Consider the following 26743-nt stretch of genomic DNA (forward strand, 5'->3'; position numbering starts at 1 on the left):
CACCTCCTTATCTTCCATATTCCTTTGCATAGCTTCCAGGAGCATCATTTCCTGAATCCTCCCTAGCATTGAGGTGAGGCTCCCTAGCATTGAGGCGAGTTCAGTAGTTCCCTGGATCTTCCTTTCTACCCTTCTTTAAAATAGATGCGACATTGCCTTTTTTCCCCAGTCACCAGGAACTTCCTCAACCACTATGACTTTTCAAATATTGTTGAGTGGCTTGACAACTGCATCGGTCAGTCCCCTCAGGACTCCTGGATGCATCTAATTGGGACCCATAGGCTTATGGATTGTCATGAACATGATCTTCACTTTCTGCAGGAGGGACATTGCTCCACCAGTCCCCACCTTTTGACCCATCAGCTTGAGAGGTGTGTGAGGAACGTTTTCTTCACTAGCAAATGTGCCAATGAAGACTGAGGCCAAAAGAAAAAAAAAAGTTTGAGTACTTAAACCTTCTCTTTGTTGGAGGTTGCCAGCCTGCCAGTGTCTCTCCCACTAGAGTGGGAGAGAAGGGGATTTCCTTATTGGAATTTCTTTTTGCTGCTTGATATACTTGTAGCCTTCCTTGTTCTTTTCATCTCTTGCTAAGTCCAGTTCCAGCTGGGCCTTGGCCTTTCTCAATCTCTACACAGCCTAGCAGCATACCTGTATTCTTCCCAGAGTACCTGACCTGTTTCCACTTGTTCCCTGGAAGAGTTAAGTATCTGTCAGTTATTTCCTAAGGCAGATTATCTATTTGAATATTGACAAGAAAATTAGGAGCACCCATTCTCTCACTAAAACTCTCATTGATTCTATAAGACCCAGTACTGTCTTTCAGCACCAACTTTTAAGAAAAGACAAAACCATGAGATAAAAACGAAAACAGCTTACATGTAGAAAAAAAATGTAAGATTAGTCAAAATGAAGAGATAAAAAGTCTCTTTTAAAATTATTTTTATTTACTAAATACTTGAGCCTATGGTTATTTCTACATTATAGTGTAAATGTAAAGGAGTGGATCTGCAAACAGCTGGCCAGAGCTATTTCAGTACTGAATTGTTTTGTACTTTTAAAGGAATATACAAAAGTAATGAAAACATTTAATGTACTTTGACAACTGACAGTACAGAAACTGGTAACTGGCCAGCTCTTTCTCACCAAGAGGTTCCCAGACCACAGTCAGCAGGGTCTGAAGACCCACAATATTCAAATATGTTTTCCCAATTTCTGCAGATATCCATTTGGAATTCTTGCATTTGAATTTTTAGGTATATTAAAAAAATATCATATCAAGAGTAAGAATGTGAGATGTTCTTCTGTTAATTTCAGCAGAGTATTATGCCTTTTTCCCCTCCCCAAAGATCATCATTTGAACAGCGATGGAGTATCTCAGAGCCATTTAGTTCATAGGCATTATTTACAGTAGCTGCAAGACAAAATTTCTGTCAAAGTTTCATGAAGGGAAGCAGAAATTATTTTTAACAAGTATGGAAATTTCATGGTTGTTTTTTTTTTCCTCCTTTAATTTCAAAGCAGAAAATAGGTGAAGGATGACTGTGGCAATGAATATACTATACATATATTCAATATACTGCCCTGTATAATGGAATTTGGTAAGGAACAATTGGCACATGGAATTGTTAACAGAACTACTCAGCATGTCATTGTTTCAACAACACTTGACTGCATCTCATTCAAAACTTTAATGCATGATTTCCCACTCAGTGTACTACACTCAGTATACACATGGCAACTAATAAACTGGAGCTTCAAATGAGACCTCTACAATCTAATACTATTAGCATTTAGCCTTGACTCAAATCAAGTACTATCAACTAAACAGCAAGATGCTCTTATTACCTATGGCATTTTTAATAGGTATTTCTTTCCAAAATAAACTTCTCAATTTATATTTCCCCTTGAAAATGTCCAGAGCAAAATGCTGACTGAAGAAAGATGATTTTATGAGTTGCTCATAACTGAGAAAAGAAGTTGACAACTCAGTTCTGCATGCAGCCAAACTCTGAAAAAGCACTGCATACAAGATTTTTCATTAGGATTTCTCTAGTTCTTTCTGCTGTGGAATTTTAGTCCAAATTCAAAGTTGCTTAAAAAAAAAAAAACCACGAAGATCTCTTTCCAGAATCTGAATGGAAAGATTATACCCATAAAATTAATCTTTCTTGTGGCCTTTGTATACCCAAAATCATGTTTGCATATAAGGTTAAGAATTTATCATTAGTATAGCTGAAACCTTAATATAGTCTAGATTTAATTTTTGAGAAAAATCATATTTCCATATAGAAAAAGGCAATTCAAAATAAATCTATCTCCTAGTTTTTGTTCCTTCTTGTGGTGTTACGCTTGCCGTCCCCCTGCTCCTCTGGATGCTGACGTCAGTTGTTTCCACCCAATATTTGGAGAAGGGGAAGAAGGGGAGTTGCCAGCATAAGTCCTTCACCATGAAGAATATGATGTTAATGTTGATTATTTTTTTTTTCCTCCCTCTAGGATCCACTTGGGATGAATTCTATATGTTTACTGATGTTTTTATGCCTCACTAATCACTGTTTTAGGAAGGTCATAAGCATCCTGGGCTATGTCAGGAAAGCTGTTGTCAGGAGACAGAGGTGGTAACCATTCCCTTCTAGGCAGACCTTTTGAGATATATGTGGAAGATTAGATCTAGGTCTGTGCTCCCCAGGACAAGAGGGGCACACTGAATAGCCAGTCGGGGGGGAGGGAGAGGGGGTGGCGCCCACAAAGATGTTGTAGGGGATGGAGTTTTTATCATGTAAGGAGAGTTTGAGAGAGCTAGGATTATTTAACCTGGAGTATGTGGGAGGACCTCACCAGTTTCAATAAATGCGTACATGAGGAGTGGTAGGTTCTTTTTTATATGTATCCTGTGGCAGGACAAGAGGCAACAGCTACATATTGCAATACAAGAAATAACATTTAAAGTTAATAAGAATTTTTTTAAAAAAAATTAGTGAAGTTAGTCAAACACTGACTAGTTTTTTTTTTTTTTAAACTGTGTAGTTAGTCAAACACATTTTGCCCAGAGAGGCTACAGGGTCTCAGTCCTTGTAGATACTCAAAACCAGGCAAGCTGCTCTAAGTTAGCCTACCTGAGGAGAGGCATTGGATTGGACGATCTTCCTATCAACAGTGTCCCAGTTCTAGGATTCACTATTTTCAGATCCATATTACAGCTGATTGTACAATGTATACTGTTTTTCCACATGTTACATATTATTCCTATGTTCTTATTTGTTTCTCCTGAAGTCATGTTTGTTTGGCTCCAGGTTTAACTCTTATTTGTGAATTATATTTAACTGTGAGGTTTTTAGTGCCAAGCTTGTGACCCATCTCCTGCCACCCCATGCCTGCCCTGCTCTATGTTCCACCCTCTGCCTCCACTTTTACAGGTGTTTGCTATTACATGAGACCAGCATTACTCTATAATACATCGTTACCTTAGAGTTATGTGTATCTCATTGTGAAAACACAGCTGCTTATTACTGCTACCTCACAAAACTGTGTCTCAGTTTCAGCTGGGACAGAGTTGTTTTTCTTCATAGCACCTGGTATGATGCTGTGTTTTGGTTTTAGGAGAAAAAACAATGTTGATAACACACCAGTGTTTCTAGTTGTTGCTGAGTAGTGCAGTACAGATCCAAGGACATTTCAGGAAGTTAATCGGGCAGACTGCCACCGCTCAGGTAATAGCTGGGCGCTGAGCAGCTACTTGAGCATCAATTGTTATATATACATATTTATAATTTTTGTAACTATTCTTTATTTTTTTTTCCTCTAATTCTGTCCCTCATCCAGCTGGGAAGAAGAGGGGTGAGCAAACAACTGTGTGGTGGTGAGCTAACTGCTGGACTAAAGCACAATATTATGGTTGTATCATAGAGAAATAAGTGAAGCAAAGTAGGCATCACCAAAGGAAAAAAAATGTTACAAGTAGATGATGCAAAACAAAGCGCCAGACATGTCTCAAAAACTTCAGATAGACCATACCTGGCAGGCCCCAGTCCTGAGGTCTTCCAACTTATTACAAAGCCTGTGTCTTCACACAAGCAGTTGCAAAACCATACTACAAGACTATAGCCTTAAACACTATGGAAAAATAGATGAAAGATGTAAATCTTCAAGAATAGTAAAGACTGATTAAAGGCAAACATAAGGAAGAGTGGATAAGTCTGATGTAAAAGTTTCCTACAAGAAATATGCCTGTATCATAAGTCTACAGATTTATACTGAAATCTTTTATTTGAAAAGTCTCCACTTCAAAGACTACTTCTCACAAACAATGCCTGTATTTTTATGATCACCTACAATGACATCATATATATAAAGTACGTTTTGACATATTTAAATCCTTATATATGTTCCATGTCCTGTTATCTAAGTTATTCAACTTCTAGAAGTACTTATGACAAGAGGAAAAGCAGCCCTCATCCTCAAAAGTACGACAGTGAGAGGCATTTCATAGAGTGAAATATGTTTGTTGCCTGAAACACTGATATGAACAGAAAGAAACCACCAAGTAAAAGTGCAGCAGAGTCAAACCATGTACCAAAGTTGCCAAGCTCTGGATCTGATCTTTCTTTATCACATGGCTTCTTCTCATCTATCAGGGAAGTCTTGTCCATTAGTTTATCAGCAACATTGTGTTTGCTCAGAGGAAAAGAATATACAAAGACTTTACCATGTCTTACAACTAGTCATCTCCAAGTCCAAGACAAGAACTTGTTCTGCCTACATCAAAACAGGCTAAGACATAACCTGTGTAACTATTAATAAACGTATACATAGCAAGTTCACATACAGATGTTAGATAAGCACTGCAGAACAGATATATATCCCAGATGATAAGCCTTCAAAGGCTTAGCCAGTTGAGAAAAGACAACATGCATATCTAATCTATGCAAATAATGCACAGATTTGGTAACTAAGTTTGGGAACAGGCCACTTGGTGATCTATTTACATCCAGCCAGCAATACTTAATCTATACAGAAAACAAAATGCATCTATGTTGGTCATAGAAACACATACACAGCTCTTTCTGCTTCAAGAACATCCACAAGAGACTGTCCAGACTACTAATCATTAATAAATAATGTCCAGCTTACAACCACAACAATAACAGAAGCTGTCACAGTTATCACATCAGATAAATCTGGCCATGCATTAAAATGCTCACTACGGTAATGATTTTTCTTTCTACAAATTCATTGAGAATGATCTGAAAAAAATCACTCTAGAGCTGATTACAGCTCATGAATTTACATTATCATCAGCAGGATGACTCAGAGCCAGCTAACAACATGCAAGTAATTACATTGAAAAATAACAAAACTTAGTGATTGAGTGTACAATAAAGAGTGTACCAGACTTGATAAAGTTTAGGTTGTTTTCCTTGTTCCTAAATCATAAGGTAAAAGCATACATTTTTCATAACTTTGAAACATTTTTTTTAATTACTTCTGAGGTCCTTAAATACAAGGTGTCAAAATAATTCCTGCAAGACTGTCATTGTTTTATCTAAAAGGAATCAAATAAGTCAATCAGCCCTCAAAAAATAATGATAAATGCTTTGAGTGGATAAGTTAGTTGTTCAAGATCTGAACAAATCTAGAAACCTAGAAGTTTTTACCCCTCCTCAACTATGAAGATTTATGACCACACTCTATAAAAGCTCAGATATTATCATCCTCAGCATTTCTGTGTAGTACATCACTAAATCATTATTTCCTTTAATTGTTCTTTTTCTCTCTCACCATTGTATTCTCTCTATGCAGGTTCTCACAACTGTAATAACTGCATTTCTTCCTGAAGTTTAATGGACACTGTGATTATCTTTGTTTCTTGCCTTCTGCACCCTTATGTGGAGCAATTTTTCTTGTTTTACTTACTTACAATGTGCTATGATGTAGTAACTGACAACAGTGAAGTTGAGTTTCTTTTCACAGCTACGTGTTTAATCTCAGTCTAATTTTTGCATGCATTGACATCGTTAGGATTGCTTGCCAAAAGAAAAGCTCTCTTCCCTTTTGCCTTTAATTCTCATTTTGAGTTAGACTCACCATATCTGACTGTTAAAGTTAAGAAATACCTGTGCCTTCATGAAAGATCTTAGAAAATTAGTTATCCACACACAATTTTCAATAACTTTGAAAGCGTAAGCCTCTAATCCTCTTAATCTTTAAGAAAAGAAGCTATGGAAACAGGAATAAAATGAACTTCCAAAAGGAGCATTCCCCATTGTTATTTTCTTAAATTGACTTGTATCACTTCCTTTTTTTCTTTTCAGAATTTGAATGTTTATATTGACAATAACATAAAAAAGGGAATCAAATTAGATTTTTAAATGAATAATAAAAGCTCTTAGATCCTCAGGGACAGCCACCAAAACCCCTGTCAAACTTTTCCCTCAGTTTTTCTTGACAGCATATTCACATCAGAAATCACTGGTATTTACAAGGAGAGAGCAGCAGCATCACAAGTTTTACAGCATGCCACAGAATAAATCACATATATAAACGTAATGAAAACAAAAGGAATTTTTATGTGTTACGCAGCCAGGCTGCAACAACCTACACAGATTACATATCGCAGGAAATTTCTTTCAGTGCACAGAGTACACAGCAAAGCAGAATGGACAACCTAGGCATTTATCATTACATCTTCTGCTAGTTGCATCTCTGCATCACTAGTTGTAATTCTGATGACAGAATGCCAATACCATCAATAACCAAAGCTTAGCTACCCTATTACTTACATGAGTAAGTTAAGTCCACTCATTAAAGCACATCAATCAGACAAATCCACCACTAGTAGTCAGCAGCATCTACTATCCACAAGAGTATTAAAGGCAGAACAGAACTAGCAGGTTTTTTGTCAGGTTATCTCTACATCCATAATGATTAAAGACAGGAAAGGAAAAGGAGTTTTTACAGGCTTTTTAAAAAGAAGTGGGATAACTGAGCTTATTTTGTTTTCATCATATTTTTAACGAGACAGTTTGATAGATTATTGTGGCCTCATTAACAAGGTACCTTAGTAAACTGCTAAGATAACAAAGACACTATTAGATACATATTTAAAGATCTGATTATATTAATTCTCATTTCAAATTGAATAAAAAGTAGTAATTATCCACTAATAACTTCATTTCCATGAAAATTCACTGAATTCCTCACCTTGAATGAAGAACATGCCTAGTACAAAACGGCTTGTACCTTGAATATTTCAGTGCTTTTATACTTCATACTTCAGTGCCATTCCAGAAAAAGCCAAGGCAAGCAGCAGTGCTGTACGCTCCTCTCTTCATGAGGATATTAATGTCCCAATAAGCAAGAAACAGGGGCCCCCAAACTCTAACCCTATTAAGATTTGTAACATAAGGCTTTCCTAGACAAGTTGATCTTGAGAAGTGTTATTTACAAAAAGACAATACCATACTAAGTGCACCCCAAAAAAGTGAGCAGTACAGCAATGAAATAGAAAGCACAGCAACAACAGCAAAGTAGTAAGGCCCTAGACTACAGCAAGATACCTCCACTGCTAACCCTTAAATGAGGTCTGGAAAGGGGTGGATTCTTGCTCTTCCCCTTCTGGTCACTCAGGTGCATTGCATGCACCTGAGCTTCCCTGGGTTGGCCCTGCCTTCAAACCAGATGCTCAACCACTGGTTCAAGCCATGACTCAGCATTTCCGCTACAAATACAAACACTTACAGTCATTACTATGGCAAAGTACTGTTCAGTGGAATGTAGTAATTTTTTTGTGGCAGCCAAAATCACTTTTCGGTGATTTTCATGAGTTACATAAATAATTGCTCCATTTCTTTAACTTGTACTCTAAAATAAATTTCATTTCTGATGTAAAATTAAACCTCACACAATGAAAGCTTCCTTCATTCTTGAAAAAGTATAGCTCAAAGGTCTCTTAAGGGATTTGACTCTCTGAATTCTAATGTCAAGATTACTTGAAATGTGTTCCACATCCTATTCTTCTAAAACACCTCTAGTGTAGCACATGAAGCATATAGTATTAAAGCTTGTAACAAATATAGTTTAAAGATTCTGCATCTAAACTACCTGCAAAAATTCCTACATATACATGCACACACCATTTTGATAGACGGAAAACAAGATAGGCAGAAGAGGATGTAGCAAAATTGGCCTTGAGAACAAAATGGAGTAATCTGAATAAAGACACCTGTTCTAAAACAGAAGATATCCATGTGCCTGTTTTAAAGGTTGACAAGATTAAGTAAGAGGTATCCAACTTGTTTTCCTGATTATGTTTATTGAGGAGAGGCAGAACTGCAAGCAGTTAATTTCCTTTTCTCTAACAACACTCATATGATTAGCAAGAGAATCCAGAACTCCATGCAAATATCAAGAGGCTGACTTTATGTTTTAGGCTAACTGCTTAAAATACAAAAGGTTGAATTGACGTGGCTTACTGTAACAAGTGTGATTTAATGCAAGTTGTACAGCTTTTAATGCAACACTGAGAAATAAAAAAATATTACAGCAAAGTTAAGTTACTATTAATACTAATGACGTGGGTGCAGTGTTCCTGTCTTGGTACAGGGTGATGAACTAGATGACCTTTTTAAGTCCCTTGCAACCCTACTCTCTATAAGTATTAAATTAAACTAGAAATACATCAGAGCAGTGACTCTCAGTATTGAATTGATGCTAAATCACATTAACTACCAATAATAATCAATCCTTATTTAGTCTAAGGAATTGTCTGTCTTTCCAATTATAAATCTCAGCTAAAGAATTCTACCTAAGTAAATAAAAACTAGTTTGAATAGGTAAGTAAATTAATGGAACCAAATCACTTGATGTCTAGAGCTCATTATAAAGTTTCCCTTTTATGCTCTGATCAGTTTTCATAGATGCGTGTTTCCTTCTCTGTTTAAGGCAGAACCATAGTATCTCTTCTTCACACAAAGTCATATTTCGTAATGATTAGAGATGTAGGACTTCAGCAGATAATATTACAAAGTCACATTTAGGAAAAAATACATCTGGAAAATTTTGTTTGTTTGTTTGCTTGTTTCAGATACAGAGAAAGTAGTTTATGGTAAAACTTTGGCACTACTGTATATAACAACCTATTGTCTGTTGATTCCTTTCATGATTTCAAAGCACCTTTCCTATTTTTTGCACATAACAGAAAGTCACTCTCCACAAAATGGAGATTGGATCAATTTTCACTCCAGAAAAAGTTCTCTAGTGCTTCTACATACTAAGGTTTATAGTATATACTTAATATATAAATTATCATTTGTAGATTGTACCATAATTTATGACTCATATTCTAAAATATACTTCTAGCAGCAATGCAAAAGCTGAGAGTAACTAATGGAATTTAGCAACCCTTAGCCCTGGTAAGCACATCTCTATTTTCACGCCCGTCATTGTTATTAAAATTATCTTCACCTGTACAGCTGTTGTACTAATTCTGTCTATCAGCTACAACATAACAGTTCTGCTACCATACTGTTTCCATTTCAGAAGCAATCAAAAGATTCACAGACATTTTTTCAACTTTTTTCATAATATTAATTAAATTGCCACTACAGTTTTGCAACCCTGCTCTGAAATCAATTTTAAGAGCAGTGCTAATGAGCTGCTTTTATGTCAGCAGATGGACAACTAGTCTGAGGGACAGATGTGTCATCATCCATATCTTGAAATTTTCCTTTTTTCAAAGTTGGTCTTCCAGATAGAGATGTAAGGTTGCAGTTTCATATCAAGACCAGGATCTGCTTTGAAAAGGCACGTTGCAGGCATGCCAGAAAGAAAATAGCCCAACCCCAGGAAAACATTGTTCATAGCACTCTGCATTTAGAAAGTGAATCTCTTTCCTCAGGTAACATGAAGCGAAGCCTGCAGAACAGAGAAAAACAGTTTAAAAAAAAAAAAAAGTTTATTTTGCCCTAGAATCAGATTACATTCAAGGTCTGTAGAGTAGCACACACTATGTTATGACTGAAGGAATTAGGATCTTAAACCTACAGAGAATACATTTTTCAAGCCTTCAGTTTTTAAGAACACTCGTAACTGTGGAGGCCAATAGAAAAGCCAAGTGACTGCATGCAGACAAAATGTCAGCATTGAGAACACTGAGGGCGGTGATCCATAGCACCATGGTTTTGGAGGCAAAGATAAGTAGTTCAGTTTTTTGGCTGAAAGTTTCATAAGAGACTGACAGCCCCAGTAAATCCTAGGATGCATTAAGAAGAGTGTGGTCAGCAGGTCAAGGGAGGATAACCTTACCCTCTACTTTGCCGTGGTGAGACTGTGTCTGGAATACTGTGTCCTGTTCTGGGCTCCCCGGTTCAAAAAAGACAGGGAACTTCTAGAGAAAGCTGAGACACCTGGGACTCTTCAGCCTGAAGAAGAAAAAGCTGATAGGAGATCTTATTGATGTTTATAAATATCTGAAGGGTGGGAGTCAAGAGGATGGGACCAGGGTCTTTTCTGTTGGTGCCCAGAGACAGGGCAAGGAGAAACGGCCAGAAACTGAAACACAAGAAGTCCCATCTGAAATGAGGAAAAACTTCTTTACTCTGAGCATGACACAGCAGTAGAACAGACTGCCCAGAAAGCCTCTGAAGTAATCTTCTCTGCAGATATTCAAAACCCACCTAGACACTTTCCTATGCAACCTACTATTGAGAACTGCTTTAGCAGGGGGGTTGAAGTAGATGATCTCCAGAGTCCCTTCCATCCCCTATGATTCTGTGATTCTGTGAAAATACAGGCCAGAAAAAACAAACTGATTGGAAAGAGATGTGAAAAAACGAAGCAAAATTCAAGGAGACAGTGAGAAATGGAACCTGCATCCAAAAGCCATAACTCCAAACATTACACTACTATCCTAAAGGGGTGCAGGGAGAAGCTGCAAAGTACTGGCAATTGATTTTACAATGGTACTTCAAATGACCACAATTTTGGAGAGCTAGGGGACTTTTGTTCTGACTCACACAAAGCATCAGATATAAAAGAACATGTATCCAGGCAATATCATGTCTTTAGAAAGAGACATTGAGCAATAAAAGCATTTTTCTTTGAACTGTACCAAGAGCTTTCTTCCCAGTACAGTTTTTACCAGAATAATTGACTGCAATTTCAGATAAACTTCTTACAAGCAGTGAATTATGGTATGAAGACTGTAGGGGCAGGGTGTTTCTGAGACAGAGGCATGTAGGTAATGAATATATTGAAAAATATCACATTTTTCATATGAACATCTGCCTTCAGTTTTATTCCAGTCACCATGTGTTCTATTTGTTTCCACAAGAGAATACTAAAATAATCTTTAACTCACTGCCTGTGATTTAAGGGTGAATTAATATGCAATAGGGCTTAACAAGAAGATGCTTAATAGTAGCTTCTCCAAAATTCTTCTAATGTTTTGAACAGCGACACTAAACTGTTCATACTGCTTGCATAACTTCCAGTACCCTCTAAGACATCATATTTATTCATAAGATATTGAGACATTTTGAATAATTTCACACATATCAGTGTCCATAATTGTTTCAGGAAATCCAGTATCACGTGCTTCATTATTTGGAGTTAATCCAGAGAGGTCATTTGTTGTCAACACTCCCTCCACAGAATAGTTATCATAGAATCATGAACTGCATTATTTATTTTAATTATTTTTCTCTCCACTAACTCTATCTTTTAAAAGTGTATTGGCATTTTAAGTTAAGCAGGCTAATAGTAACTGCAAAATTTTTCAATAGCAGTATGCTGTTTCCTTAATGTATAGTGTTATCATAGTGGATGACAAACACATTGTTCTATTTCCTTTTTTTTTTTTTTTTTCCAAAGAAGTTATTTGATGAAATAAATGAACTTGGCTAATAACATTGTTTACGCCCTTACAGAAGTGTTTCTGTATATTAAGAGTCACATGGGCCTATTTGATACACGTGTTGTTCATTTGATGTTACAAATGGAGTTTGGTGTCCCTGCTTATGGACAGGGGATTGAAACTTGATGACCCTTGGTGTCCCTTCCAACAAAAGCCATTCTATGATTCTGTGATTCTATACCCCTACTTGATGAAAAATAAAATATTGTAACAGAGCAGCTCAACATTTGAACCTGTTTAATTATTATAGTTTATTCAGTTTTATACAACTTAGTAATGTAGAATTTCACATCTGTCCAAAATAGAGACATTATTTCTCATTTCACCTATTCCATCTTGTCAAACAAAGAATAATTAACTCCAAGATTCCTTCTCTTTATTACTCCTTATTGGTGTCCTTACTTTTTGATCAGGTGAAAAAGAATCTTATATTTATTACCACGCATATAACCACATCACTAACATCTGTTTGGCAAAAGGTAACAGCATGTCATACATCTGCGTACAGCACACCTTAACACAACTATACAACATACATATTACTACATATTATATTTACACTCTACATGCTGGGTAATCTTGACTCCAGCATAAGCATTATTCTCTTTCTAAGAGTCCTATTTACACACATCATGTACATATTAGATCAACTTTGACTATGCCCAGTTTTATGCTCAACAGGTATCAACTGCAGCTAGGAAACTCATGAATTTGATTTTAAAAATGTAAGGTTCATTTCTTATTTCCTGCTGTGGTGTTCTGTATCATTTCTATCTAAGTATTGAAGTATCTAAGTATTGTATCACAGCAATGAAGGCTTTTGAAAACACTGAAATAAAAAGTTTAGTGCATAGCAAAAAAAGACAGCTTACTGAAAAAAGTAATTTGATCTGGAGAGCTTCAGATAGACACAGTCGTTCAAGTATCCTAACAAGCTTATATTGCACTTCTCTACAGTTGTCCATAGCATAGATATCCTTATGTCACAAAAATCAGGGATTATAAATAAAATAATAGATGTCAGACATCAATGATTTCACAAAAGATTAGCAAACTGTAACTACCTGTATAATAATGTCTGCACGAAAGAGACATTTTCCCTTTTTTCTCCTCCCAATGACTAAGGTCTGACTGCTTTTCTCTGGGGTTTGTTCAGACTGTAATGACAAAGCTGGTATGACTTAAGTATCCAGGCACACTAAACACAGATTGAATTGGTGCTGCAACATACAAAATGAATCAGAAATCTGTTTTCACGCCTACAAAGCATCAGTATCTTCTGTTTTTAATGAAGTCTTGGTTTTCAGTGAAAGGGAAAAAGAAAAGGCAAACAGGGAACCTCTATGTATCATTAAAAACAAAAAATGCCATTAGAGCACAGATCATCAGTGTTCAAAAGCAGTCATTTCAGTATACTGTCAGCTTTGCCTATTCTTTTTCTTTTCATGCTGACAAATGACAACTTTTACTTCATCCATAAAAAAGCTGACAGGTGGAGCAGCAGCTGAGCAGCTGCAGGCATTTGGCTGCCTGTAGCTTGCTGCTGGTGGTGGAGAACTTCCCTCTTCACACTGATGTTCATCTTTCTGGAGAACTTGGGAAGTTAACAACACAAAGCCTACTGCAACTGCACCAATATCACAAAAGAAGCCAAAAAAAGTTAGAAGGACTTTGTCTGTTCCATTTAATTCCAAAATATGGGTGGGTATGTGCTCCTAAATTAGACATAAAGGACAGAGAGAAGACTCTATAACCCCAAATGGTTTGACAAGAAAGGAAGGAAATTGAAAATCTACATCCACTACAAGTTCCACATTAAGATGTGGCTACTTCTTAGTCTTAGCAACTTAGTATGCTAACAGTAGGTATGCTACTTGAGAGCAGAAAATCCTTTCCAAAAGTGCAAACCTCAAAGGTCCCTTTTCTGAATCTGTAGCAAGATGACTTCACTATTCCTACCACTGTCTCTGGTCTACTAGAGTGACATAATGGATTCCTGAAAGAGAGAAAGAAAACAAAACCCAAGGCATTCCTGGTGGAGATTAGGTATGTATGACATCTCATAAATATACTGTCAACAACTGGTACAAGATACATGGGTATGGAGAGCAGAAAGCAGAGCCTATCATTCACCTGAGCCACCTTCAAATGCCTGTTCCGCAACTCTGCTCAACTCCTATTGAATCCTCCAGAATATTTATCCATTTGAGCATCTATGACATATACATCTGTTTATTCAGCTTGGAAATGTGCAGTACTGACAGAAATGACTGTCAAAATATTTACTTTGAAAATGAAATTGAAAAAAAAAAATGAGACTAAGAGCTGTGTTAAAATGTAGTACAAGAAATGTTTCAGTGAATCCTTGAACATAAAATAAACCTACTCCAATCAGGGAAACATACATAGCAATAGCAATCAGGAGGTCCTCTATTCCTCTCCAATTTCTTTCTTCATACTTTGTGGCTCTTGTTGAGGGAAGCAATCTTCACTGCTGCAGTTTTTCCTTACTACATGCTACTGACCTCTTCACTAAATCTGCCCTCTAAGAAAGCAGGCCTTGCATAAGAACACATGTACTGTGATTCATAATCTATTTGGAAAGCCACAGAAACCCCTCTTCAGGAGCCAACTTCTCTTTGATTTAGAGTTAGACAAAGATACAGTCTAGCTGACTTCTGTAAATCAACCTGTTATCCAATGTTAACAGAAATTACCAACTGAATTCAGTTCAACTATGTGCTCGTGTCCATTCCCACTACCCCTGCCAGCTCAAAGCATTATTATCCTCATCTCCCACATTAGTTTACTTCTTGTCACATTCACAGTAATGATTAAGGAACACGCAGAAGCTACTGACTTCTGTCTCATCATAACTTAAGCCCTGGTAGCCTAAATGCCAGACAAAACAAAGATAGGCAGTGATTCTGTCTGTCTTTATTTCATCCATCTGTCAGTAAAGGATTTGAGAACCTTTGCCAAATGCAGTCAAATCTGAAAGCTGACAAGTCTCCAGATGAGTAAGTTACTATGAGGCTTGTGAAACTCCGTATCAAAAAAAAAAAAAGAGATAACAAAACTAATGTGTGCCAAAGGGAATGAAAATCTAGGCTTCATTTCTTCTACTTGTAGGTCAGCTTCCAACTCGCAACATCACTAAATGGTACTGAATGGCTTTGGAGGACCAGTCCATGGACATGGGTATACCAAGAGAAGTGGCCATGTCCTTACAGCCATCTTCCCGTGGATGGCCCACTCCATCTAGCCATCTCATTTTCTTCTTGCCCAAGGGTCTACTCTTCGCACCCCCTTCTGCCTTTTGAGATCACCATTCTGTGAAATGTCTGCAGGCCCTGAGACTGGACAGCAAGACCACATGCCCTTTGCAATTCACTCGGAAATTCTTCACAACAGGAAGTCCTTTCCCACTATCTACACGAGGCTGCCATTTTGTTTCAGATATCAGTTTATGGGTGGGAGTCACAATTTTGTAAAAAGCCATATCCCATTGTTTTTGTGCCTTTTCAAGTGCTTGGCTGCCTCAGAGCAGGCAGCAGCAGCAGCCAACAGCCATTTACCTCAAGAATACTGGAGCAATGGACTGGGCACAGTTCTCCACATGGCGGTGTCTCCTCCTCCCTATTCTCCCTTGTCATGTCTCTACAAATATACGTTCCAACATTCTAATGCTTTCCTATATTTAGATACCTACGTTTAGTTATATACAACCTAGACTGGAAGGTACCAGGGGAAATTAACTTCTGTGCTCATTTGGTTAAAATTCATCTGAACTTCTACAGAAGACTGTCAGAATGGAATAATCCCACTCCTAGAAATGCTTTGTACTTTGTACATTCAGAGATGACCCTCTATTTTGGAAAAAAAAAAAAAAAAAAAAAAAAAAAAAGACAGAGCATTTCATTCGTATGTTAGAAATATATAAACGAAGGTGGACTTGCTTACTGTATATACATGTCTTTTCCAAATGCTTTGGAACATACGGACTGCCAAATTAATCCATAGGAAATAGTTTTGCAACACTGTTGCAACAATGTAGCTCAATATAATACCTCTGAGGAAGTAGGGGTTAATCACAACTGACTGGAATCTCCTAGATTCACAGCCTCATGCCCACAGGTACCAAGAAGTATGCAAGTAACCTGCCATGTACTTAGGCCCAAAGGCACCTATATATATCCAGGTAGTCTGTCTAGGATTGTTTGCAGTGACAAAGAGGACAAGGCACATCAGTTTTCAAGCCCCTTCCCACACTTGGGTTCTTCTTAGAAGCTCACAGGTTTTGGATGTGTCTCATGCTATATCCTTCTGAAGGTGGAAGTGATCAGTCTCTCTATCCTGTCCCAGTTCTGCAAATCATCAGGATTTATTCTGTTTCAGATCTGATTGTCCTGAGAAATTGCAAGTAGATGTGTGCTAGGATATTGATGACCTGCTGCTGTAGGTGTCAGCAACATAGGTGATTTTTATAACCCATCTCCTGCTGATGTTTTCACCCATGTGTTCACCTTCACTCACCTTTCATAACAAAATAATATTTTTAACAATTTTCCATAGCCCTAGAAGATTCCTAGGTTTCTATTTTCTAATACACTGCAGGTAGTTTGGCACCTGCTGGCAATAAAATGACAGCTTTTAGGATTCACATGGTTTCTTCTGAAAAGTCTCCCAACCCTCTGGTTCTGCCATTCAGTATTTCAGCTTTATATTATGTTAAAATTTCCAATTTCCTGGACCAGAATTATGAAAAAAGATTACAAGTCCCTTCTTTTTATACATACATACATTTATATTTGTAAATTCTAATCTGATACAATTTTCATATTGTCTCTCTATTTTATTGGATTTTTGGGACGGAGTTTTATAATGTGCCTGTCTCTATTCTCAACTTCTATTATCTAAACTATATTGCTCCTTTTTGTCCAACTGGAAAAAAAAAATGTTTGAGAAGTAAGAGAGAGCACGCTTGCAATTGATAGGACAGACAGAAGGAAATCTGTTGTGTAATTTAAAAAAAATGAATTTATTACACTATTAAATAGCATTCTAAGTACTCCATCTGTGAATTGCCATAATAACTCTTCACTGACTCTCCTGTTACATATTTATCAGGGACTATTTACTGGCTAATAAGAACGTCACTGGTTATAATAGACATGTCACTTGACATTAGATAAAGATCTTGATCCAGGTTCTATATTCAGCATTCATACTTAGGAGTGGCAGCTGACTCTCTCCTAAAATTATCAACATAGTGATCAATGCCAGATAGTAAATATGAAGTTCAGTTCACGGACCCCTGTTGTAAGAGATTTTGGATGCTAAAGGGAAAACAGCTTTGCTATAATCAGGCAGACACTTTAATGAGTTCACATTAATAAGAAAATGCTTATTTTCTGCATGATTCCATCACAGTGGATGTTTCATACAATATTAAACATTGAAATGTAACTTCAAAAAGCACACATGGTTTGTATTTTCAGTGTTACATTGTTAGCACTGTTCAATTGGAAAATAAAAATTTTACAGTGGGAAAAAAAGAAACTTCAAATGCTTTATCATCAGATCATTATGATAATTTGGAAACTTGTTTCAGAGCCATTAGCATGATCATCAAAATCTACTGATAAAACAATTTCAGCCTTGAAAGACAAAAAGATTAAATCACTAAAGAATGTTCAAACAGACTTTCTGGCCCTTTGCATTGGTTATGATTGTTGTCTTCGTGTGTCATCCGGTTCAAGATACTATAGTTCGCAAAAAAAGTAAGATAAATGTGTAGTTTAATTTTGTTCTTTAGGCTTCTGCATGTCCCTAATAAATCTCCTGCATATTCATAGCCTAGAAACATGGTGTTAAACATGGTGATTTGCTAGACCTCTTATTTACATCCTGACTGCAGTCACAACCCTCTGTTATGTCAGGCACAATTTCTTTGTTCACCTTGTTCACCAGTTTCAGGAATAAACTAGTATTTTACATGGGCTGCTCAAAAGTAATGCCTCATTTTATTACACTGACCCACAAAGTCAGAAGCAGATGTTGATGGTATGGCAGTAAAGGTTGAATCTTCCCACTAATATTCCATTACATGTTGTTGATGTGTGACTGATGGCAGCAAAAGGGCAGTCTGACAAAATGGCTTCTGACATAGAAGTGCATATGAAGCAAAGGTGTGCCATTGAATTCCTCCATGGGGAAAAATGGCACCCACTGACATTGATTAATACTTGCTGAACATTTACAGAGACCAAACAGTGGCTGTGACCACTCTGAAGCAGTGGGTGTTGTGTTTCAGTAGTGGCAAAAGCAACATGAAAGACAATTCACTTTCTGGACAGCCAAGCGCAGTTGCCACACCTTAAAAGAATGTCTCATCTGTGTGAATTGGATAATGGTGGAAACAATGTTGAAAAAATAGTTTTTTGTAGCAGAGAATTTGCTCTGTCAAATAATGTTCTGTATCTGTTGCAGTTTCCATGGAAATAAATACGAGGCATTATTTTCAGAGCGACCTACTTACTGTGGAACACAAAATTATAAGGGGAGAAATACACTTAATGGTAAAGTGCATATCATCTGAAATATCACCAAACAAGTTTAAACTGTTTAATAGTTTAGGGGTTTATTTACATATTGTATACTTACCCTGAAGTAAACAGTATGAATAAAATATAATTTGTACTTGTATGAGTACAACAGGTTCTAATAATTATTTTCATCAGTAATGTTGTAATTAGGTATAGATTACATCATAAAACTTCCTAGCCAAAATCACTCTAAAAATATCTTGCAACACAATAAAAACATCCACTGATAAAGTTCATACATGTAAGCAGTGACATTTTTGTGTGTCCATATGTGTGGAATCATGGCTAACACCACCAGCCTGTATTGACCCTACTGGCAACTCTAAGTTCCTCCACAGTCATGGAAAAAGGGAGGGACTTTTTATAAGGGTATGTAGTGACAGGATGATGGGACAATGGTTTTAAACTGGAAGAAGGTAGATTTAGTCTAGACATAAGAAAGAAATTCTTTACTGTGAGGATGGTGAGACGCTGGAACAGGTTGCCCAGAGAGGTTGTGAATGCCCCCTCCCTGGAGGCGTTCAAGGCCACGCTGTTCGGAGCTTTGAGCAACCTGGTCTAGAGGGAGGTGTCCCTGCCTATAGCATGGGGTTGGAACTAGGTGACCTTAAAGGTCCATTCCAACTCAAACCATTCTGTGATTCTGTCATAATGTAACTACATTTCTAGGTGTGTGTATTTATGTATGCATACATATATATTAAATGTCCACATTCATACATGTATAATTATATGACATATATGCATATAGAAACATAACCATACAAAATGTAAATATATATAAATTCTATATTTGTGCGTATCTGCACATACTTTTACATATATATTTTATATAAAAATAAACATATAAATAAAGATTTTTCTGTATGTTGTCAAAAGGCAATTATAAGGACACTGCCTTGTCCAAATGGGCAGCTCCTTGCCATAAAACAGCAGCTTTATTTTTTTTATTTAGTGACACTTGCTGCCATGACGCCTTTCCAGCATGGACAGAAGGGGGTGTCTTGTCCTGCCAGTTACCTGAGGACTACCTGAGCATACATGAGGATCCATCAAGCAAACTTTTTTCTTCCTTAGTCCAAATCAACTTCTTGAAATTTAGATGTGGCATGAACCATATCTAACCTCCAAGAAACACAGTGACAGAAAGTGCTACAGTAGAGTTATCACAAAACTTCCATACACATCAGGATATTTATCCTAGAATAAATCTGTCTTAGCCTCTACTGACTTCTGTAGTTCTGTTAATGTAGTTCATATATATCCGTATTTTTCCATCCGACTTGGAAATGGAAAGAACTGTGCACTGACTTCAGTATGGTATATTTTAGAGTGAGCTCAGGAGTGCAGCGTAGTTTGGCCAGTCCAAATTATATTGGAACATATTCAAACCACATCTGAAAATCTGCAAAATATTTTTAAAATTTGATTATTTGCTGAAACAACAGAACTTATGCTAGTCCTGTCTGATTGGTCAGGTTATCCATTGCCAGCAGTTTCCTGCAAAAGGACACAGATTTCTCACTGAAGCAACACTGATTTTTGTTTTGAAGCACTGTATTTGTGATAATTTACTTCCTGATTGAAGCTGTGAAATTACAAACGTATGCATTTAGTTTAGTACACAAATACTCTTTCAGCATAAAGCACTATACTCACATGCTCGTGGTGAGTAAAATCCTCTGTATAGTGTGTGATTTTATAAGTGTTGTGTTTTCTACAGATTGCCTACTTAGAGGCCTCATTGTGTTTTCCTCACTTCAAAGCCAGCCTGCAAAAAGTATTCTTTGAAAACAATGGAAATTCCTTAGATTCATGTGGCACTTCAGAAAGTTTAATTTAATGCTGTGACATTTTTGGGATTCTTTGATCAAAGAATTTCAGAAGCATAAGCTTGTAAAATATTCAAGCCAATCTTTCTGCAGTGCAATCATGAAATAGTCTGCTGGCACTGTTTGAATCTGACTTTTTTAACATCGTATCAACTGAATTTTTTTTTTTAAGAAATCATAGTTATAGTAAGCAACAGAAAGACTGAAACAGTAAAAAAAATATTGTAGCATTATCTATGTTACAAATTTTGGCAGTAGCTAAAAATTCATTTAAACAGTATAACACCTGGCTTTTCCATTACTTGGTTTTCTGAAACTCCTTCAGAAATTGAACTTTTCATGTGCTTGGTCAAATTGATTTAGGTTTGGGAATTTTTTTCCATAAAACACATTTTCAATTATGCTCATGTATAGAAAACTGCTATACTATTTTTCTTTAGTATGTTTCTATTAAAGTGCTTAGACCAGAAGCATCTCAACTAAGCATAGTGTTGAAGTATTCACTCAAAAAGAAAAGCAGCGTAAAATGGAAAAGACATAGAAAATATTTTTAACATTATAAATTGTCTGTAGGTAAATGTTCTCTGCAGACTTAGCTCAGAAAAAAAAAAAAATGAAATGTCTCCCAGATTATATAATGTTTAAGGAGTAAAAATAATTACAGAAAGGAGACTGGGATAAAGCTCTGTCCACTGAGAAGTGTACTTCTAGGGTTGTATACAAGCTAAGTGGCATGAGAAAAGGAGCTAAAATGCTTCTGAATTATGGTTGGATAGCATACAGATAGGCCTGCATGACAAAATTTAAATTCCAAGAAACAGAAAATTTGCTTAATTCAGTAATTATGTTTATGCATTAGGGCAGCCTGACTGCACTGTTAGTGTCGCCGGTAACCTTTATCCAAATGTACAGTAATAGGATGTAACAATTTTGGTATTTTCTGTCATTCTGTCAGTGGTACAACATGGGTATGGATTTTTGTTTTTATTTTCAGCCCTAAATAGGTTACGTATTTTGGGGGACCATTAAATGGCCCTGGCAGGGTGGTGCTAAGTAAAACAGATAATCTGTAAAATGCTATTGAACTACATAATTGATGACTCTGACAACATTCTAGATTTAATCAGCCAAGCAGACATCCCTTCCAGTCTTCCTGTCCACCGTTCTCATCATGGACTGCTTTAGGACCGTAGAGACAATTTTGTCTCTTAGGAAAGGTTTTCTTTCAGAGAGAGGAGACAGAAAAATTGTTGTACTCACGGTCCTGCATTCTTACCAATGAGTAATATTAGTGGGCAATGCCCTGCTGAGAGAGCCAGAGGCACCCATCTGCTGACTGAAACTGTCATTTAAAGGACCTTCGCTGCTTGCTAGGGGCCTGGTGCTGGGATGCTGTGGAGAGACTGTCAGAGCTTGTCCAACTCTCCGTTACTTCATTATTTTCTTCCATGTAGGCACCAAAGATACTGCCAGGGGCAACCAGGATATTATCAAAAGTGAATATTCAGCTTTATCTCAGTCCTACCAGAGAGGTATGAGGAAGAGCGGACTGATAATGCATGTCAATAACTGGTGGCACAGCTAGTATCAGCAATAGGGTCTTAGTTTCTATGATCATGGGACCCCATCTGAAGATCCATGTTTGTCTGGGAGGAGATAGGATCCATTTCACAAAGTAGGGAAAAAAGTATCTCTGCCAACAGTATGGGTGACCTGGGAATGGACATCAAGAGTGCTTTAAACTCCGCAGGAGGGAGGGAAAACAAAGGAGAAGACTGAGAGTTACCAATAGCCCTGTCAGGGAGTAATGAACAAGGCTAGCAACCAAAAGGACTAGGGCGATAGGACCTTACAGGACTTAAGAGGGTCATCACAGGCTTTTGTGTGCAAACAACGCATTATAGGAAAAAATCAGATCCTTCTGAGGAATTCAGCATTTTGGGGTGCCTCTCTGGAGTGCATGTACAGTAATGCATGCAGCATGGGAAATAAACACAAGTAGTTGGAGATATGGGTGCTGTTGCAGGCCTGTGACCTTGTTGAGATCACAGACACATGGGCTGAATCCCATAATTGGGGTGCTGTAAAGGGAGGATACAGGCTCTTTTGGAAGGACAGGTCAAGGTGTGCCCTTTATGTGAGAACAGCTAGAATACATGAAGCTCTGCCTGCAGATAGATGAAGGGCCAACTGAGAGGTTATGCATAAGGATTTGTGGTGGGTTGACTGTCTGCATGATGACCAACCCATATACTCTTTTACTCCTTCAACAGGACAGGAAAGCAAATAAAACGAAAAAGCTCATGGGTCAAGAGAAAAACAGATAAATCATTTGCAAATTGCCATCACACAAAACAGGCTCAATTTGAAGAAAATAAATTTAATTGATTGCCAATTAAAATAGAATTGAATGTTGAAAAACAAAGACAAAAACTAGAATACCACCCTTCTATTTCATACCTTCTTCCTAGTTTCAGTTTCACTCTTTCATCTCTGACACCCCTACTTCCCCCTCTGCACAGCCCTGGCAGCAGAGGGGGAATGGGATTTGTAGTCAGTTCAGAACAATTCCTCTCTGATGTTCCTTCCTCCTTTTTCTCCTTACTTCACTGTGAGTCCTCTCCATGGACTGAAGTCCTTCAGGACATACCTACCTAAACATGGATCCTCTGTGAGCCATACTTCCTGTCAAAGAGCCTACTGCAATGTGAGCTCTCCACAGGCTGCAACTTCCTTTGGGGCATATTGTGAATATGGACAATCTTGCTTTCAGTAAGTTTTTCAACACTGTCTCCAATAAGATCAATGATTCCTCACAAAATATATACTTAAATATAGTACAGTATGTGGAATCTATATCACTGTATGCTATAAATGCTGAAAGAGTCATAGCTGGGCTAGGCAAGATAAGAAACCAGAGGCTACTGAATATCTACAAACCATTTTGTGTGTGTGTGTGTGTTTGTGTGTGGTACAAGTTGCTGAAGGATGGGAGAGAACTCCAGAGAAGGATCCCATATACTTTTCTCTTCTGCTGTGAACAGCCACTGTTGACCGCTGCTGGAGACAGGATAGGTGAGCTAGACTGACCTTTAGTCTGACACAAAGTGATTACTGTTTTTAGCAGACCTGCACACAACATTTACAAGCAAATTGCAGTTTTATATATTGACATAATACAGTTATGATCTCTGCTTAGTTCTATTTTTCCTAATAAATCCTAGCACAAATGACATCTCAATTACCACATTTTATTACAACTCTCAAGTAATTTTTCTCTTTTTCCCAATTGACTTCAAAACAAGGCTTAAAGAACTGCTCATAAAGAAGTAGAATCTTCTTTTCACAGTAGGATGGCTCAAGGGATGATTTGAGAGCCAGTTAAAGAAGAAGGAACTAGTTGCTAACAACAAATGTTTTAATTAAGTAATGTCTGCCTTTTTTTTTTTTCCCTGGGTACTGTTATTATGTTCTTGTATATTATAAGTTTTTATTAGAACAAGCACGCTTCTTGAATCCTTGCAGATAAAACAAGGTCAGGACATGGACAGTTGTAACATCTGCATGAGTTAGCACTCGGGACTCTGGGATGTGTGAATTGCTTAATGGGTTGTTAATTCAGATGTGCATTGATAATAACTGAAAGATCAACTTGTCAACATTACTTATTTGGCTACTGATCAAAGCAATATAAGAGGATGAGGTAGATATTATGAAGGTCAGAATAATTTTCTGTGGAGATTTCACGTTGGCACAGGAATGTTGTTACTCCCTAATAGTTTACTGAGGAAAAAAAATATGTTAAGAAGCCAAGCCTGAGCCAATAGCTTAGAAACAGTCATAGAACACCAGCCCAAGCAGGAACCAGTCTGACACCATGCTGCATTTAAAACTCACTGCTAAGCCCAAGGAGTCAAAATACCCAAGAATTCTGAACAGGTGTCCCACAGGTGAAACCTAGTTTACAACTCCTAGAGTTTCCTTGAGTTCAAGGCCTACTATCCAAATAATACTCACTAGAGAATTTCCTATGGCCTATTTATGCAATAGCATAAAACAACGGTTGCCCTGGAGAATTTCACCTAATATAATATCTAATTTAATTTGAAGGCAGGCATAGAGCTAAGAAGAAATTTTTCAGTCAGTTTCAGTTTCTAATGAGATGACTTGAATGTTACTAGTATAATGTTCTTGTATCATTATGTAAGTTCCTGCTTTTGTGGTATTTGTTCTTCTTTTAAGCAGGATTTTGTTTTGAGAAGGGCTTGATGAAAATAAAATAGAAGAGGAAAGAATGTGATCCACCAATCTTGTGGCAAAATAATCCACAAGAATCTATGAATTAAATGTGCCTGTGACTGAAACAGGCACAACATTAGCATTAAAAAAAAAAAAAAAAAAAAAAAAAAAAAAAAAGGTAAACAGTAAACTAAGCCAACCTACAACAATACTTGGGCAAAAAATAAGCATGTTTTTCTTTGTTGTATCAATGGGTTTTGGTCACCTTTCAGGAAAGAAGAAAATAAGTCTCACACCAATGACACCAGTTTATCTGTAAGCAACATGTTGAATGTATTCTGTTTCTCTCTCTTCTCTCTTCTCTTATTTCTCCTGTGTTAGGATTTTCTTTCTGTGATATAGCAATGCTAGAGATACTGCTGCTTTACTGGAGGACACAATATGAATCTTTTTTTTTTTTTTTTTTTTCAAATTGAAAAATGATATGTCCAATGTGATGACAATTATTTATATGCTGTAACTAAGCAGCTGTAAGTTTTAGATGTTTCTGGACAACCCTGGATACATGGTGTTTAGTTGTATCTGTCACCATGGATCTCAGCATCAGGAATATTAAAACAAAGCTCCTGACCTACCACGTTGTAGGCTCAGGCATACCTAAACAAATAAATCAATGTAATGCAAAAGAGCATCTAGAAAACATGATAGCCACCTATTGACATATATTAGGCAAAAAACTGTCAGCAAAAAGATATGAGTGAGGCTGATGCCGGTCATTTGGAATATGCAACTATTTAGAAACATATATGTGTCAAAACAGAGAACAATGTGAACTGGGATCTCATTATCTATTATAGCTCAAGGAATGTGGTGCAACATCCCCTGTAAGGGGAAACAATATTTTTTCAACGGTGGAATCACAAGGTGGAGTTTTGTCATCAAAACTTTTCTTCAAGAGTAAGTTACTGAGGAATGGAAGACAAATCCTCTACATTTCAGAAGGATACCAGGTTATTCCAGTTGAAAAATATTTTTTCTGTTAAAAACGAAAATAAAGATCAAGGTAGTTTAAAACAGTTGACTACTTCCATTAGCACCTAGAAGCTGTGGACACTACCACTGGACTGGAGTAGTAGTGAAGATATTCACTAGCATTAATATAGAAGATATGCATGGTTATTTTAGTTCAGAAAATAAATGCCTTTTGTTGTGAATTTCTGACTATTCCTGCTTACATTCACATTATGGAGCAGTGTTGGAAAGGAAACTAAAACAGAGGTTATTCCCAGAGTCACATACATCCAATAAATTCAGATCAACAACTGGTACTGAGTGCATGAAACTATAGCAGAGCTAGTCTGAAGTAACACAGCCCCCTGCAAACGAATATGTACACTGAGTCCTTGTCATGCCTTATTTTGCTTAAAGATCTGCTTCAACCACTCTACTTGTTCCTGTGGATGTATTCTCAGTTACAACAGAGGTAGACAAACTAACCTGTTTCTTTTCTTATATTCTTGCATAGCTCTAAAACAATGTTTCAATAAATTATGTAACAATGAATCACAAGCACATTTAAAGAGTTTGTAAGAAATGCCAGCCACTGCAAGTTCAAAAACCAAAAGCAATAATAGCAGCATAGAATAGGAAGCCCGTTCCCTAACATGCTCCCTTTTTCAAGCACTACTGATGATACTACAGGGATGACCTACTTCATACAACCAGATCTTCAGAAAGTTGAGCTTGTAATATTTTCTACAGGTTAAACATCCAAAAGTATTTTACGGACTAAGGTACAAGCTGAGAAGAAACTGGTTTATTCCAGTATGAAGTAAACCTGAGAAAACTCTTATACAGAATGACCATTCAACACACATGCTCCTAAAGGATACAGCAGTGCCATATTCTGCCTCGGTTTCCCCAGTGGTTCACTAGAGGTAGGAATTATCCATCAACTTTCAAGCGTTCCGTGTCCTCCAAGAGTGACAGTGTATGCTCATTAAAACCAAATTCCTTTAGATTTTCGCCCAGTAGAAATTTTAACCCACTCGGTAGCAGAGAAGTCAATTGTAGCCACAGACCCCCACTGCTGAAGAGCACTGAAGCCATTTATCTAAACCACCCTTAATTCCTCTTAGCAGGGAGGCCAGACT

The sequence above is a fragment of the Gallus gallus genome, chromosome 3 (assembly GCF_016699485.2).
Source record: "Gallus gallus isolate bGalGal1 chromosome 3, bGalGal1.mat.broiler.GRCg7b, whole genome shotgun sequence".
Taxonomy (NCBI): domain Eukaryota; kingdom Metazoa; phylum Chordata; class Aves; order Galliformes; family Phasianidae; genus Gallus; species Gallus gallus.